This window comes from Bombyx mandarina, chromosome 23, assembly GCF_030267445.1.
Source record: "Bombyx mandarina strain Sakado chromosome 23, ASM3026744v2".
Lineage (NCBI taxonomy): Eukaryota > Metazoa > Arthropoda > Insecta > Lepidoptera > Bombycidae > Bombyx > Bombyx mandarina.
Window position 1 is genome coordinate 654154 of NC_143229.1, and position 12278 is coordinate 666431.

Consider the following 12278-nt stretch of genomic DNA (forward strand, 5'->3'; position numbering starts at 1 on the left):
CAACGTAAATGCGCCACCCACCTCGAGATATAAGTTCTAAGGTCTCAGTATAGTTACAACGGCTGCCCCACCCTTCGAACCGAAACGCATTACTGCTTCACGGCGGAAATAGGCGGGGTGGTGGTACCTACCCGTGCGGACTCCCAAGAGGTCCTACCACTAGTGATTACGCAAATTATAATTTTGCGGGTTTCATTTTTATTACACGATGTTATTCCTTCACCGTGGAAGTCGATCGTGAACATTATAATTTGATGAGTACGTATTTCATTAGAAAAATTAGTACCCGCCTGCGGGTTTCGAACACCGGTGCATCGCTACATACGAATGCACCGGACGTCTTATCCTTTAGGCCACGACGACTTCAAAACTCTTAACTTAACACTCTTACGATTACGATACGATTACACGGTGTGTATGTAACAGTTCCTGGAAACAGAGAGGGGTGGTGAACTAATACGATAATCTAAGCACTAGATGGCCTATATATCTCTTTTGCTTATTTAGTCAATTAACTCAAACACCAAGCAATAATTGATTCCAATAATCCATATGTCCCAACATACGTTGTACGATTGTTGGAACTAAGGAGAGGGGAGAGAAATGTGTTAATTAAGTATTGCTATAAATTTTATCGTTCTAAAAAAAACGAATGTGTATTTTTTTTAAACATTTCACATTGTCTATATAAATTACAATATTATTTGACGAGCTTTACATGTCATCAATTAAAATAACTGTGAAACAATTTTTATCTAGGTTTCAAAACTAATCAGAAAAATAACTAAAATGAATAAGTTTTGTGGTGTAAATTATTCAAATTAAATTGGTTTGCTTCAGTTTTGTTTCAGATTTAATTAGTTTAAAAGGGGCGGGGTACATTACCTGACACTTTTTTACTTTCACAAATGCACTAGGTTAATGAAATGGTACGAAATATTTACTGGGGTGCTTATTAAAGGCAGGTCAGGGCAAGTTGTCCTTAAAATGATTGTGAGTTACAAACCTTCGTACATGATATTTTGAATTGTTTCGAATTTGACAAGATCCAGAAATGATGGAAGTAAGCCGGCCACATATTATTATGTCATCGCACTGACAATCGGTGGGGCACAAAAATACTGGGGTGCGGACCTCGTACTGGACGTCGTAACTTGGGCAGGCAGCCAACGAGGTGTATCGATGACCTGGTCAAAATGGCTGGTAGGCCTGGATGCGAAAGGCAACAGACCGAAGAAAATGTGGTGCATTCGAAGAGACCTGCACTCAGCATTGGGTGAACACGAATTGGAGAAGAGGGCTGGAATACCATTTTTCCTCAGTACTTTTCATAAGCATTAGTTTCGTTTTTTTATTGGTTACATGGGTGGACGAGCTCACAGCCCACCTGCTGTTAAGTGGTTACTGGAGCCCATACACATCTACAACGTAAATGCGCCACCCACCTTGAGTATGGTTAAAACGGCTGCCCCATCCTTCAAACCGAAACGCATTATTGCTTCACGGCAGAAATAGGCAGGGTGGTGGTACCTACCCGTGCGGACTCACAAGAGGTCCTACCACCAGTGATTACGCAAATTAAAATTTTGCGGGTTTGATTTTTATTACACGATGTTATTCCTTCACCGTGGAAGTCAATCGTGAACATTTGTTAAGTATGTATTTCATAAAAAAAATTGGTATCCGCCTGCGGGATTCGAACACCGGTGCGTCGCTAGATATGAATGCACCGGACGTCTTAACCTTTAGGCCGCGACGACTTCGTTAATGTATACTTCCCTGCCGATGCTGGTAAAGCTAAATAGCAAACAAAATCACATGTCAATAATTCAACCTAATTGTGTGGTCTAATTCACCTTGACCGTTCAAGTTCGTAAAGTACATATGACTTAATTACTGATTATTCTGAGCACGCATCAATTACACGACCTAGGACAACATACATTATTTTTAATTTTTTTTATGCATTTTTTGTCAATATTTTGTCGCGTTTGTCCTTCATTGTGCCCTCATCGTATGAAGTAATATCACTACATGTGCTTTGGTTTCTATGGGCTTAAGTACAAGTTATCGTTGCATAATTGACAGAGTTCGAAGCATTCGAGGTGTAACCTAATCCATAGACAACACCCACTGAGTTTGTCGCCGGATCGTCTCAGTGGGTCGTAATTCCAATCCGGTGGTAGATTCAGTGAAACACTGATCTTCCTAGGGCAGATGTTAGCAAATCGTTTCAGGCTAAGCCCCGTGATCTCGATCATCGCTCAAGGAGATACCAGAATAGCCCCTTGAGACTACTGATAGATAGGTAGGAAAAAAGTATTACATTTAACAATTTTCGAATATAGATCTTAAAGATAATCATAAACCCTTCAACTTGCATGATACTTTTGCTAACTCGCGTGAAACTTCTGCTGATAATATATGGATATATGATATTGAAGTCGTCGTGGCCTAAAGGATAAGACGTGCGGTGCATTCGTGTTGAGCGATGTATCTGTGTTTAAATCCCAGGCGGGTACAAACTAATGAAATACGTATTCAACAAATGTTCACGATTGACTTCCACGGTGAAGAAATAACATCGTGTAATAAAAATTAAATCCGCAAAAATATAATTTGCGTAATTACTGGTGTTAGGACCTCTTGTGAGTCCGCACGGGTAGGTACCACCACCCTGCCTATTTCTGCCGTGAAGCAGTAATGCGTTTCGGTTTGAAGGGTGGGGCAGCCGTTATAACTATACTGAGACCTTAGAACTTACATCTCAAGGTGGGTGGCGCATTTACGTTGTAGATGTCTATGGGCTCCAGTAACCACTTTACACCAGGTGGGCTGTGACCTCGTCCACCTATCCAAGCAATAAAAAAAAGGATAGGATAACATTAATATTCTATGGAATGAAAGAGCTAAAAATGACGATGACACTATGTTTGACATTAAGTGCAGTATTTGTTGAAATGAGTTCGTTCACCGCATTAAGTTTATTTAGGTCGAACAAGACAAACACAAATCACTCCGGAGATTAACTTGTTGGATTTAAGAAATTAAATAATTCTCTTTTTAAGTGAATATTTGTCAGTAAACACATTTTTTTTATTTTGCGAGTTGACATTGAAGACGGTCAGTCGAGCGCAGGGTTCAGGACCAGCAGTTTGCTTATTGTGAGTTGTTTAACGTTCCCGATAGCGTAAAAGCTAACTCAAATTTGTATGCAGTTGGAACAGCGCCCCTAGCGCCAAACGTAGGCAAACGTTCCAACTCCATACAAATTTGAGTTAACTTTTACGCTGTCGAGAACATTAAAAAACTCACACTTTTTTTTTTTTCTTCCTAATCTGATAGCCTTGAGAGGCTATATCAGCGTCGCCTTAACTAGTAGGTGAGCTAACGGGGTTCAAACCTGATGACGTTGCTAACACGAACCCTAACAAGAGCCGTGCTTCGCAGAATCTACCACCAGATCGGAAACGCGACCCACTTAAAATATCCCGCGAGAAACTCAGTGGGCTATGTCTGAGGGTTAATTTACTCGTAGAGCTCTTCGTCGCAGGGGACGGGTTCGACGAGAACGGTGACCGGTGCTTGAGGTACCTAGAAGCACCGTTAGTGGATCGGGAGGATCCGAAATGACGTGTTTGGAGCGACGTGGACTGCTTTCCATTCTGTCCGCGGCCACGATGAGAGGGCTCTCGTGTTGTGCCGTTTTATCGAAGTGATCAACTCGCACTAGGGACACAGGTTCCAAAACTTTTGGGAATAATGCATGTCCTAGGATCCAAGCAGTAGATCGTATGTCGTAAATTTAGTTTTTTAACCCTTAAATTGGTGATTGTGCTCACGGCCACCTTGTCGTTAAGTGGTTACCGAAACCCATGGACTCCACGAAGTCGAAAGTCAATTGTATTATATAACGACTGTCCAACCCTACAAACCGATTTAATTTGCCGGTGGAATCAATTTGAGACCAGACGTTTACCAGACGTGAGACCAAAGTTAATTGAACGTTAGTATAATTAGAGAAGAAAGCCTGAATATAATTCAAACTGTTTTAGATATAATTATAAAAGTTTAAGCGATAAGTTTGTCGATTGGTGTAAAAAACAGAACATAATTTAGCATTCCTGCAAGCTTGTAAAACGTCTAGTCAGATTGCCAATCAACATGTTTTTTTTTATTGCTTGGATGGGTGGACGAGCTCACAGCCCACCTGCTGTTAAGTGGTTACTGGAGCCCATAGACATCTACAACGTAAATGCCGCCACCCACCTTGAGATAAGTTCTAAAGTCTCAATGTAGTTAGAACGGCTGCCCCATCCTTCAAACCGAAACGCATTACTGCTTCACGGCAGAAATAGGCAGGTTTGTGATATCTACCCTCGCGGACTAACAAGAGCTCCTACCACCAGTATCAGGCATTCGTTCTTCTGCATAAAATTGAAACAGTAACATTGAATATGAAACATGACACTGGACTGATCAGGTGAAACTGTTTAAACATAATATAGCTAAATTATAAATAAGTCTTTAGAGTATACCACTCTTGCAGGTTGATGTTCTGTGATATTTATTAGAGTTCAAAGATTTTTCATCACTGGTGTCTTGGAGGCTTTTTGAGCTTTGCCCGTCCTGGGCGAACTCGAGAGCTTAACCATTTAATAAACCGTAGAATTAGGTGTATTATACTTCTTGGGTGCTTAGTTTACTTTAGACAAATGAAACTTTAGTTCGACTTTTTTCCTAACTAATTACCGGTCGCCTATTCTGGCTACTCCAGACTGGTATGCGAGCTCACGGGCTTTAACCTGAGGACGTTGCTAACGGGAAAAAAAGATCAACAAATTCAATGAAGCCTACTGACGCGACTAATCCGTGTTTCTTTGAAAACCAATATGATTTATATTCTAGAAACGTTGTCTAATATTTTCTATACTCGATTTGTTTGTAAATTATAAGATAATGTTATAGTATATACGTCATAAAACCAGTACTGACGTCATTGTAATGATAAAATGGCGTAGTTTTGTGGTCAACCAGAGCTGGAAGTAGCGGATGCGTAGGAGACGACACGTGTGCGTTTCACAAAGATTTGAGGAAAGGATCTTATTTTTTTTATTTTCATTAAAACATGCTCTATGGATGCTCATGGCGGACTATTCCAAGTTGATGATCGTCATTTAGGTATAACCTGAAAGTGATGATATGAGATATCGTCTCGTACATTTGCTATTTTTTTTCAAGAAATCATACCGCTTGTGGGCACAAGACTTCGATCAGTGTGCTTAGTGCGAGTTTTTAACGTTTTCGATAGCCTACGTTTACCGCTAGGGACATTGTTCCAGGGGGAGGGTGATGGGAGAGATGTACTCCGCACTAAACGCTTCACTCTCCCCCTTTGCCTTTTCATGGGTTCTGTCTCATGCGAGGTTCGGACGCGGGTTGTTGAGCGACAGGAGATTTTAGTCAGTTCGACTCCGACATGCCCCGCCCTCCATCCCCAGGTGAGGGCGGAAGTCCGGCGATTTCCTCCTGACCAAAAAAGGGACATTGTTCCAACTGCATACAAATTTGAGTTAACTTTTACGCTATCGAGAACGTTAAAAAACTCGCACTAAGCACACTGAAGCGTAAAGACAACTAAAACTGTTTTCAGGTTAGTAAACGATATGGTATATCTCATTATAGCAAAATCTTCTGTAATTCTGCCACGGTAATAAACTCAAATGTTCAATTTCTTGATGTTAAGTTGTAGCACATTATATCTAGATTGTTTCGACAGTACAGGCTTAACATGGAAGTGTTATGATTTCAGCTTTTCTAAATGCAATTCTAATTAAATTTAATCTACATAGAATTAGGGTAATATTTAAAGATATTCATGCTTTAACTAGTTTATGAGTCAATATTAAATTTCCAGTTCGAAAATGATAAACTGTAGCATCCTTATACGGGTTCTTATGAGGGATATGAAAAATGGAAAGTATAGAAAACTAAAATTCTCATTGAACATACATTCATGATGATATTTTCATTTAGTGTAACAATTGGGAGTCCGTGGCTACACAGAGAACCGGTGGTTCGGGGGAGAGCCGGCCTAATAATAATTCACCCTTTCATAATAATATGTTGTCGTAAAAAAAAATTGAGAACAGTGTTTTACACAAAAGCGCCACCTAGTTAAATTCTTGAAGCCGTCACTGAGTAATAATATGGAAATTGAAATATAGATGTCGCTTGGTGGACACATTTTTCTTCACAGATAATAACGATTTCAATTAGAATAAAGTTATAACAAAAATTATGAATTTACAAATTTAATCCATTTTTTTATTTGTATAAACAATAAATTGTTTCTTAGAAGAATGTGTTGATAAAACAAAATTATTTGTGCTCAACTATTTCATACAATACGCATAGGTTCGTTTTATAGCTTCATGTTTTGTAAATGTTAATTGTCTTAATAATTTTGAGCCGATCATCGTTCTAACCGAACCCGTCGCTTGCGACGAAGTGCTCGGCGAGTAAATTAACCCACAGACCACTCACAGGTTCTCGCGCGATCTTCTCAGTGGGTCGCGTTTCGGATCCGGTGGTAGATTCTGCGAAGCACTGCTCTTTGCTAGGGTTCGTGTTAGCAACGTCGTCATGTTCCCGTGAACTCACCTACTAGTTCGATGAATCTAGAATAACCCCTCGAGGTTACTAGAATAGGTAGGAAAAAAATCGAATTGTTTTATTAAGTATGACATAGTATAACCTACCTACATGGTATTAATTATTTTTGATAACACGCCTTGTAAATCGGATTAAATATCGTAGTTAACATATTTAATTTTATTCCGCGGTTGCTGTTGTTTATTGTTTACGTATTTTAAAAAATGCAAATCGACAAACCTCTAGACTCATGTTTACATTTATAGACACGTTCGCGCCACGCAATGCGACAATATCGGAACCGGCTCTTATAATATATCGACGCTTGAAAGGCAAACGTGACTAAGCGACAATGCGTGAACTTTACAGTAGACTAATTTAAAGTTGAAATACCTGAAAACAAAATTTATTTTATCGAATCTAGCTGTAGTAGAATCTAGCTAGTAGCTGTAGGATTGAAATGATTTTAATAGACCTAGTAATATATTTTTTTTTGCGCATCGAATATGGTTATTGCCTATCTCTCTCTCTTCGATCGGTTCCTCACTGCTGAGGATCGTGACTCCGTCCGATTTCGTCAACCAACTGTCTCCATCGATCCCGCCCTGCAGCCCGGTGGAGTGCGTCGCTGATAGGTATTCCCAGTTCCTCCGCTATTTGGTCCGACCATCGTTTGGGACCTCTACCCCTAGGCCTTTTTCCCTCTATTTTATCGGTCACCACAAGGCGTTCCAAATTGCTGGTATCCCTACGTGCAATATGACCAAAATACCGCAATATTCTTTGTAGGCAGATTGTGGATAGACGATGAATCTTTTCTATTTTTAACTGCCTGAGAATAGATATGTTGGTGCGGCGGGCCGTCCATGGTATTCGTAGCATACGTCGCCAGCACCACATCTCAAAAGCGTCGATTCTCTGCCTATCTGCGGCTTTGAGTGTCCACGTCTCTGCACTATATAGAGCAATGGAGAAGACAAGGGTGCGGACCAGATGTATTTTAGTTCGGTGGGTAATATTACGGTCTCTCCAGATTTTGCTCAGTTGGGTCATTGCAGATTTTGCCATGCCAGTCCGTCTCCGTATTTCCGGTTCGCTACTTCCTTTGTTGGTAATCAGTGAGCCAAGGTATGGGAACTGGGTTACGGTTTCGTGGTCATGTAGGAGATTGTTGCGTTGGATAGCTTTGAAACGGTCAATAATCATTAGCTTGGTCTTGGATTTATTAATAGCAAGCCCCATTTTCATACTGACAGTTTCCAGTTTGTGAAGTAGCTCCACCATTTCATTTTCCGATGAAGCGAAGAGGGTGGTATCGTCCGCGTACCTGAGATTCGATATCTTTACTCCGCCTATCTTTATGCCACCTTCCCAACCATCTAAAGTTTGTCGCATTATTATTATTATTATTATTTAAAGAGACCCCGCGGCCGATTACCTAGCCGTTGGTGTGATCAAGTAACCGCTCTAACTGGGTTGCCAGTCGCAACCGCCATTCGAGCAGCTGAGGACCGGACGAGATGGAAACAGCTCACGAGACAGGCAACGGTCAAGTTTCAGGGACACGACCTTCAGCAATGAAGAAAGCGACGAAGAAGAAGAATTATTATTTATTTATATTGCCTATCATTTATGTACAAATCAGTTATTGTCGCTTAGTCACGTTTGCCTTTCAAGCGTCGATATGTAATTAGCATTGTAGGATTTGTTGGTGCGTAATTCAATTAATTATACGTTGAAGCTTATTTTTAGCAAGAATGTCTTTTACTTAAAAAAAATGTGAAAATATCGATTGAATGTTTTATGACACAAAATGAAAGCGTAGTGTAGTTTTAGATCCAATTTACCCGCGGCTCTTGTTTCATGTATGGACATAATTATATGTATTTATGTACAGTAATGTGATTTTTTTCTTTGTAATGAATTCTTTGAAATTACTTTCCCAGTCTGGTAAATGTGACTATTTGGAGTATCACTCTTAACCCTAATCTGCAAAGAATATTACTGAATTGCAACAGCCCGCGAATTTAAGTCATTGAATATTGTCAGTTTAAATAAGCTATGCGCGGACACCATGAAAATAAATTCTGCGTGCCTATAATTTATTGTTTCACTGTTTTACATCTATGTATCCTGCTTCTGACTGCTCGCTGGCCTTCAGCTAAGAGCGAGTCGAAACTTCCAGGTTCATTATCCTACCTTCACTTCACTGTCCTAACTGCGTGTTAAGAAGATCATAATGTAAAGGAAATCTCCAAAAATGTGCAGAACTGATATTTTTCAACCTATGCACAGTGACGAGTGATTGTTTTTTGTAGCTTAGTTTCATATGACGCCATTGCCAACTAGTGTTACTCCCGTTCACAGCTTTCCTTTTTTTATTGCCCTATTAGGCAGACGAGCAGACGGTCCACCTGTGGTTACCGTCGCCCATGGACTCCAGCAATGCCAGGTACAGAGCCAAGCCGCTGCCTACCGTAAACTTTCTTGCGTGGACTCCACGTTATATAGCTTAAGCGAAGATACGCCCTCAATGATGAAATGCCTATATTGTTTCCCAGGGTTCAGACTATTTCCATACGGAATTTCTTCGAAATAGGTTGAGTTTAAGCGTCAGTACATAACAGACAAATACTTTCGTATTACATAATAATATTCATTGTTATGTAACATCGAACAATATAAAAGCGACCTTTTAAATTCTTAACTTCTTTATAACTTCCTTGCTTTCCAAGGTGATGGAGCGAATCATAAACATCCAACTTCTTAAGTATCTTGAGGATCGCCAGCTGATCAGTGACCGGCAGTACGGTTTCCGTCATGGTCGCTCAGCTGGCGATCTTCTTGTATACCTCACACATAAATGGGCTGAAGCCTTGGAAAGCAAGGGCGAGGCTCTCCCTGTGAGCCTTGACATCGCGAAGGCCTTCGACAGGGTCTGGCATAGGGCACTTCTATCGAAGCTTCCAGCATACGGGATCTCTGAGGGACTCTGCAAGTGGATCGCTAGCTGTTTGGATGGACGGAGCATCACAGTTGTCGTCGACGGCTGCTGCTCCGATACCATGACCATCAACGCTGGTGTTCCACAAGGTTCGGTGCTCTCCCCCACGCTTTTCATACTGCATATCAATGAATGACATGCTATCTATTGATGGCATGCATTGCTATGCGGATGATGGCACGGAGGATGCGCGATATATCGGCCATCAGAGTCTCTCTCGAAGCGTTGTACACGAGAGGCGATTAAAACTTGTGTCTGAAGTAGAGAACTCTCTGGGGCGGGTCTCCAAGTGGAGTAAACTGAATTCAGTTCAGTTCAGCCCATTGAAGACACAGGTTTGCGCGTTCACTGCGAAGAAGGACCCTTTTGTCATGGCGCCGGAATTTCAAGGAGTATCCCTGCAGCTTTCCGCGAGTATCGGGATTCTGGGGGTCGATATTTCGAGCGATGTCCAGTTTCGGAGTCATTTGGAAGGTAAAGCCAAATTGGCCTCTAAAATGTTAGGAGTTCTCAACAGAGCGAAGCGGTATTTCACGCCTGGGCAGAGACTTGCGCTTTATAAAGCGCTGGTCCGGCCTCGCGTGGAGTACTGCTCTCACCTCTGGGCCGGGGCTCCCAAATACCAGCTACTTCCATTTGACTCCATACAGAAACGGGCTGTTCGGATGGTCGATAATCCTGCTCTCGCGGATCGCTTGGAACCTCTGGGTCTACGGAGGGACTTCGGTTCTTTCTGTGTTTTATACCGTATGATCCATGGGAAATGCTCTGAGGAATTATTCGAGATGATTCCCTCATCTCCTTTTTATCATCGCACCTCCCGCCATCGGAGTAGAGTTCATCCATATTATCTGGAACCGCTGCGTTCATCGACAGTGCGTTTCCAAAGATCTTTTTTGCCACGTACCATCCGGCTTCGGAATGAACTCCCCTCCACGGTGTTTTCCGAGCGCTATGACATGTCCTTCTTCAAACGAGGCTTGCGGAGAGTACTTTATGGTAGGCAGCGGCTTGGCTCTGTCCCTGGCATTGCTGACGTCCATGAGCGACGGTGAGCACTTACCATCAGGTGGGCCGTATGCTCGTCTGCCCACAAAGGCAATAAAAAAAATAAAAACATGTTTTATATTGATAACTGTTACCTATGTTGTTACGTTTATATTTGTTTTTTTTAAATCCATATTTAAATTATACCATTAAAAAAATGTTTGATTTCCGCATTATGCGATTTTAATGAAATAAAGTCCACCTTTAGTCCTAAATTAATCACTGTCTACTTGTGAAAACTAGAAGAACACTCATTCAGTAGTTCTGTTCCGGAAATTAACACGAACAAACCAAAAAATAAATGGAAAATAATTCTAAAAACTGTTGGCTTATGTTTTATTACTTTAATTAAGTTTAATTCAATGAACAAACACGCCGGGTTCTGCCTTTTCGTTAGACGTATTGACGGGAATGTCAGAGATACTTAGCTAATGATGTGCTTCAACAACTACAAATCGAAAGTATGTATATTTGTCTTACAACTAGAATTACCTACCATAAATATAGAAAAATGACAAATATTAAATGCATTCACTTCCTAGAAAGTACTTCCTATAAACAGATAAGGTTTCATCAGTTATTGTGGCATTTTGAAAGGACAACAAGTCTTGATGATTCAGATGTTAACATTTATTTTTTATTAAGTCAAATTTAATATTATAACAATGTTTTATTCATCATTATCAGAGATCGGTAATCTCTATTGTCAATACATTACCAGTAAAAGAGACTTCGAGAGCATCTCAGAACATTCGTCATGTTACGATCATTAAACTGGAGATAAAATAAAAAAAGTTGTTTGTATTTTTCCAGCCGCGGTGAATCCGCAAAGGATGTATCCCCAACTGGTTACTGGTGGTAGGACCTCTTGTGAGTCCGCACGGGTAGGTACCACCACCCTGCCTATTTCTGCCGAGAAGCAGTAATGCGTTTCGGTTTGAAGGGTGGGGCAGCCGTTGTAACTATACTGAGACCTTAGAACTTATATCTCAAGGCGGGTGGCGCATTTACGTTGTAGATGTTTATGGGCTCCTGACCTCCGATCTTTCGACTTCCTGGCAGGCCTTCGGAGAAGTTCAGCCTCTACTTTGAGACAAAGTTTTAAGAGTAAGGTGTTCGTGGCACACAAACTCTTAAATGTACTTTTAAAACGTTATGCATATTTTTAGAAAGGCTTGTCTATGAGCCTTTCTTGTGATTATAGTTAAAATAGACAAGAGGGGTGTGGTCATTACACTTTAACTGCTGAATAGATGTATCTAGAGAGCTATATGTTCTACGTCGGGCCAGAGGGAGCTTAAGACGAAGACATATTGCTCTAGTAATCCTATATGACGCCTATCCCGAATAAGTAGTCCAACAACCTTCAAAAATCCAAAAATCAACACGTTTATTGGGCATTATTTTAATCCCTTCTAGACATGAAGTTTTAATCACGAATTGGTAGTGTTTCAGACAATTGGCGAGGAAGTCTGTACTGCTTAAGTTCCAACAAGCCAGACGTTGCCAAGCTTTTGTCAGCGTAATCGCCGATAGCATTATTGAATTTTCCATCAATTCGTAACCACATAAC